Source organism: Delphinapterus leucas, chromosome X (genome assembly GCF_059928025.1).
Source record: "Delphinapterus leucas isolate spDelLeu-1000000601 "Yukka" chromosome X, BTC_Dleu_Yukka2, whole genome shotgun sequence".
NCBI classification, from domain to species: Eukaryota; Metazoa; Chordata; class Mammalia; order Artiodactyla; family Monodontidae; genus Delphinapterus; species Delphinapterus leucas.
In genome coordinates this window covers 28,246,231-28,253,027 of record NC_143150.1, presented here as the reverse complement: position 1 = coordinate 28,253,027, position 6,797 = coordinate 28,246,231, and positions in this window count along the sequence as shown.

Genomic DNA, 6,797 nt, shown 5'->3' with positions numbered 1-6,797 from the left:
TATCCCAGGATTGCAAGGATTCTTCATTATAGGCCAATCAATCAATGTGATACACCATATTAACAAATTGAAGGAGAAAAACCATTTGATCATCTCAATAGATGCAGAAAAAGCTTTTGAAAAAATTCAACACCCATTTATGATAAAAAGTCTCCCAAAAGTAGGCATAGAAGGAACTTACCTCAACATAATAAAGACCGTATATGACAAACCCACAGCCAACATTGTTCTCAATCGTGAAAAACTGAAACCATTTCCACTAAGATCAGGAACAAGAGAAGGTAACCCAGTCTCACTACTGTTTTTCAACATAGTTATGGAAGTTTTAGCCACAGCAATCAGAGAATAAAAAGAAATAAAGGGAATCCAAATCGGAAAAGACGAATTTAAACTTTCACTGTTTGCCGATGACATGATACTATACATAGAGAATCCTAAAGATGCTACCAGAAAACTACTAGAGCTAATCAATGAATTTGGTAAAGCAGTATACAAAATTAATGCACAGATATATCTTACATTCCTATACACTAATGATGAACAGTCTGAAAGAGAAGGTAAGGAAACACCCCCATTTACCATTGCAACAAAAAGAATAAAATACTTAGGAATAAACCTACCTAAGGAAACAAAATACCTGTATGTAGAAAACTATAAGACACTGATGAAAGAAATTAAAGTTGATACCAACAGATGGGAGATATACCATGTGCTTGGATTGGAAGAATCAACATTGTGAAAATGACTATGTTACCCAAAGCAATCTACAGATTCAGTGCAATCCATATCAAACTACCAATGGCATTTTTCACAGAACTAGAGCAAAAAATTTCACAGTTTGTATGGAAACACAAAAGACCCCGAATAGCCAACACAATCTTGAGAAAGAAAAACAGAGCTGGAGGAATCAGACTCCCTGACTTCAGACTATACTACAGTGCTACAGTAATCAAGACAGTATGGTATACTGGCACAAAAACAGAAATATAGATCAATGGAACAGGATATTAAGCCCAGAGATAAATCCATGCACATATGTTCACCATATGTTTGACAAAGGAGGCAAGAATATACATGGTGAAAAGACAGCCTCTTCAATAAGTGTTGCTGGGAAAACTGGACAGCTACATGTAAAAGAATGAAATTAGAACACTCCCTAACACCATACACAAAACAAACTCAAAATGGATTAAGGACCTAAATGTAAGGCCAGGCACCATCAAACTCTTAGAGGAAAACACAGGCAGAACACTCTATGACATAAATCACAGCAAGATCCTTTTGACCCACCTCCTAAAAAAATGGAAATAAAAACAAAAATAAAGAAATGGGACCTAATGAAACTTAAAAGCTTTTGCACAGCAAAGGAAACCATAAACAAGATGAAAAGAGAGCCCTCAGAATGGGACAAAGTATTTGCAAACGAAGCTACTGACAAAGGATTAATATCCAAGATATACAAGCAGCTCATGCAGCTCAATATCAAAATAAACAACCCCATGCAAAAATGGGCAGAAGACCTAAATAGACATTTATCCAAAGAAGATATACAGATTGCCAACAAACACATGAAATAATGCTCAACATCATTAATCATTAGAGAAATGCAAATAAGAACTATAATGAAGTATCATCATTCATCGGTCAGAGTGGCCATCATGAAAAATATCTACAAACAATAAATGCTGGGAAGGGTGTGGAGAAAAGGGAACCCTCTTGCACTGTTGGGGGGAATGTAAATTGATGCAGCCACTATGGAGAACAATATGGAGTTTCCTTAAAAAACTAAAAATAGAAGTACCATACAACCCAGCAATCCCACTACTGGGCATATACCCTGAGAAAACCTTAATTCAAAAAGAATCATGTACCACAGTGTTCATTCCAGTTCTATTTACAATAGCCAGGACATGGAAGCAACCTAAGTGTCCATCGACAGATGAATGGATAAAGAAGACGCAGCATATATATACAATGGAATATTACTCAGCCATAGAAAGAAACGAAATTGAGTTATTTGTAGTGATATGGATGGACCTAGAGACTGTCATATAGAGTGAAGTAAGTCAGAAAGAGAAAAACGAATACTGTATGCTAACATATATATATGGAATCTAAAAAAAAAAAAAATCGTACCGAAGAACCTAGGTGTTAGGAGAGGAAGAAAGATGCAGATGTAGGGAATGGACTTGAGGACACGGGGAGGGGAAAGGGTAAGCTGGACAGAGTGAGAGGGTGGCATGAACATAAATAAACTACCAAATGTAAAATAGATAGCTAGTGGGAAGCAGCCACATAGCACAGGGAGATCAGCTCGGTGGTTTGTGACCACCTAGTGGGGTGGGATAAGGAGGGTGGGATGGAGACGCAAGAGGGAGGGTATATGAGTATTTATGCCTACATATAGTTGATTCACTTTGTTATACAGCAGCAACTAACACGACATTGTAAAGCAATTATACTGCAATAAAGATGTTATAAAAAAACATTCCTAAGCCTACACTTTTACAGCTTGTAACTCATAAAGAGTTTTTCTCACTCCCAATGTGCATATAGCAAATTTTTTATAAGAATTCTGATTACTCATGCTTGAGTCATGGGCTTATCCCTTGAATAAGAAATAAGTTGTCATGATTGATTTGTAGGATGTGGGTCACATGCCCATCAGTATGGTTCAAGGATCAGGCACTATGGTAAACAGTTCCACTAGAACAATTTATGTTGTGGGTGAAATAACTCTTCCAAGGATAGAATGCCGACACGCAAAATTAACATATCTACTATACATATGATATTATGTTTTACATAATATTTTCCCCATATTCCTGCCTTTAAGAAGACGTTTTTTAAACTCAGTGGAAAACAGTAATCATGAAAGAAATCAGTCTTTTCATAACCTTACTGAACCCTTATATAGCTTATTATTTACCAGATAATGTTTTTACTATTTTACACATCTTAATTCATCAATACTCACAATAACCTATGATGTTGGTACTAGAATTATGTATATTTTACATATGAGGAGACTGAAGCATGGAGAGGTTGAGTAATTTGTGCATTGCCACATAGTCAGTTAAGTAGAAAATCCCAGGATTTGAACCCAGGCTGTCTAGACCCAGAGTCCATGTGCTTAACCATCTCATGCCATACACTGTGCTTATTCTTGACACCTCCTTCCTGATCCATCTAATTTTTTCACATACTGCTGTTGAGTGTAACTTCTAGCGCATTAATAAATTGCAACTGTATTTCCTCTTCTCCATCTCTCTATCCACTGTTGTCATTCCATTCCTCCATCCTTGGTTCCTTCTTCATGAGTTGTTCTTTCCTTGCTTTTTTTTTTTTTTGTCTTTTTTCACGTGGCAAATTGGCATAGTATTTTAACTAATTTCTTTCCTTGAGTTTACTCCTTTGAGACATGTTTTCCAACTTCCTCCAGGGCAGTTTTTCTGAAATATAAACCTAATATTTTGCTTCCCTGATTAAAAACATTAAATAGTTTCCCAAAGTTTTTAAGTTAAAATCTAAACTCTTTAAAACAGCCTCCAAAGCCCTGCATGAGCAAGCTTTTTCTGATTTTTCAGATACTCTTGCCATTCCCACACTTGCCTAATTTTTTCATACACACCTTTTGCCACTTTCCCACTTATATCTGACATATCACCCACACTGTCTAGCTTTATGATCTATGAAGAATCATCTTACTCTCTGATCCACCGTTTACTTAACTGCAAAACGATGAGGTTAGACTAGAATATCCCTATGTACCTGCCAGCCCTTAAAAAACCTGTTATCCCAATTCTTGGGTTATCAAGTTTTCCACTCTGATATATTTAGCTTTCTGGATCCTTTATATGTATCCCCAATAAGTGGTCCTGGATGTAAGTTTTAACTATGTCCTTGGAGGAGGAAAATGTCTTAAGTTTTTCTTTTTTGTACTTTGAGATTAATAAGGAATTTCAACGTATTTCTTTTGTATACTAATTATTTAAATGCTCTTAGTTCAGAACTGTGTCTGATCTCACCAATTTTAAAAGCTTTAAAAAGGGAAAAGACTAACCTATTTACAAAGAGTCAACAAACCCTAAAAATCAAAGATTAGAATTCAATTTAAAGTTTAGAATCCACAAATTTTGAATGTGTTTATTAATAAGTAAATTTCCATGATCATTTTGAATACCATCTTTAGCTAAACTGTGTTCATTTGTTCTGGTGACTTATATAGTGATCCATTCGTGTTAGCTAAATTGAAAGTCTTGCAGCTTTGATGTATGTAAACGCTTACTGACTCTGAAGGGCTGGGATTTGTTTCTTATCCGTTTCAGAGTCAGTGTTTTCCAAATCACTGTTGCAGAAACAACAGGACCTCAATGGCTAGTTGTTTTTGTGCAGAGGGAAAAACATGCTAATGAACTCTGTATGCGGAGGTATGAGTGTGTTTTTGAATTTCAGTTTAGTTTTTTTAATTTACGGTTTTCCTTAAAGGGAACTTGCTTCATTTGTGGAATGTTTTCATAAAATGTGAAGATTCAGAAGGGCCCCCTAAACAAACGTTTCAGAAGTGAAATTGGTTGCTTTTTGTTTAATGGAAAACAAATTGATCTCTAGTCCAATGCAATACAGGGTTTTCTTGAACAGAATTAGAGACTACGGGAAAGAGGAGAAGGCAGAAAAGGGATTATTAGTCCCCTCCTGCCTCTTCCTGCTTTCTGTTACTTGGCTTCTTTTCCCTAGTAGAGTGGGCTTTGGAAGGAAGCAGATTAGAGTATGCATCCTGACTCAGCTACTTCCTAGCTGTGATTTGGGGCAAAGTTATTGCCTCTTTAAGCCTCAGTTTCCTCACAGTCAAGTGAGGATAATAAAAGTGCTTCTCGTGTAGGACTGTAATAAAGATGAAATGACATAATGCATGTTAAGAGCTGGACACAATGTAAGCAATCAGTAAATTGTTATTATTGAATATTACTGATGTTCCATGTGTTGATGAAGAATAAAATTATATTTCATACCACACAGCAAATTTAATTCAAAATTACCTGTGTGATCTTTCTGTTCTCTTTTTAAATGTTCTACCTGGCAGTCCCCTGCCTCATTTCCCTTTTTTGTCCTCCTCCCTCACAAAGACTCTTAAATCTTCCCTGTTACCTGAGTAATTCAATTCTTTCCAAAATGTTTTCCCAGTTAGCAAAATGAAGGCCTTATAGATCACCTAATCTGGCCTTCTTAGAAAGCAGCTCAGCAGACATTCAAGCATGACCTTGTGTTGCTTTTTTGGTCCATCCATCTCCACCCCACTCCCTATCCTCCCACCTACCATCCAATAAGCAGGTCTCTTGCCAAAAAATGGATTCTGCTACTAAGAACAATAGGATTTCTCCAGTGGTACAATTGTTGTTATCCTCAATAAGCAGAGGATTTAGCTTCAGCTCATATATTTTAAGTAATTGCATTGTTTGATGGTGCCTTTAAGGTCTCTGATCACACACCAGGAAAAAGCTTTTTAGTTTTGGAGGAATGTGCTAACAGATTAGTTTATTCTGTAGTGACTTTTGACTGTTTAAATCTCTGTGCTCTGAAGCGTTATAGAAGTTGCTTGGACTTAAAATAATACCTCTCTATATCGGACTGGAGCAGTATATTTTAAGCAGTATAGCATATTAGAAGAAGCCAGACCTGGATTCATATCCTGGCTCAGACACTTACTGGCTGTGTGATCTTGGGCAAGTGTCTTAACTTCTCTGAACATCATTGTTATCATCTATAAAAGGTGGGTAAAAACATCTACCTCAAAAGGTTATTTTGAGGATTAAATGCAATACAAAACCCAAATCCCTGGTATATAATACACATAATAGGTGTTTCTGTAATCATTTATATGTGCGTGTGTATTTTAAAAATTCTCTGTTAAAGAAAATATGTGGAAATACGGTCAAAAGTAATATACAATCTACATCTGAGTATATGTGCCACTAGAAGTTTTAAACTGTCAAGAGCTTAGATATGGCTGCTCTTAATAGCTATTAAGAAGTTAAGTCAACATGGACATGTTAAGAAATGCTCTCTTCACCAGTATTTCTGTGTGGAATCACCATTGGCACTGGGACCACACTGTAGCTCTCTTGTGGAACTCCACTGTGTTGGAGACTGCTTTGTAGCAAGGTCTTTTTGGTATTTCAACTTAAATCTTTTCTGTGATACCTAAGTTGGCCCTATCTAATGCTGAATTCTTATTTGTTATAAGTAAAGTGATTCTCTTTACCAGGGAAAAATAAATCCTAACAGCTTGAAAAGGAGATGGAAGAGGAAAAAAAGTCACACCAAAATAATAGGTTTTTTCTCATGAAATACAGCCTCTGCACGCTTTCACAAGCAAGCATTTGCCAGAGAATTCTTGACAATTAAATGTTGCTCCCTACCCTCTTTTAGAGGTAGATCTTCAGTACAAAACAGCTGTCAAAATAACAAATGAATCTAATGTGAGCTGATAAAAAAAATACAAAACTAGCTTCAGACTCTTCTCCTGTGAACAGCATGTATATGGGATTTGCTGGAATTTAATCAGATTTCTTTATAGTCACTGAAAAGAAGGAGAGCCCCACTCTCAAAGACCTTGGAATGATCTAACTCTCAGTTCTGGAGCACGTCTTTCCCTGAAACCTGAGGGTTCCAATAATACTTGCTGCTTAAAGTGGTGTGCAGGAATTATGCTTTGTTTTGAATCAAGGCTCTCATTGCTCTTGATTTTCAGGGGCCACTGCTAACTATCTTTTGCCATCAGATGTTTTCCTCAGGAT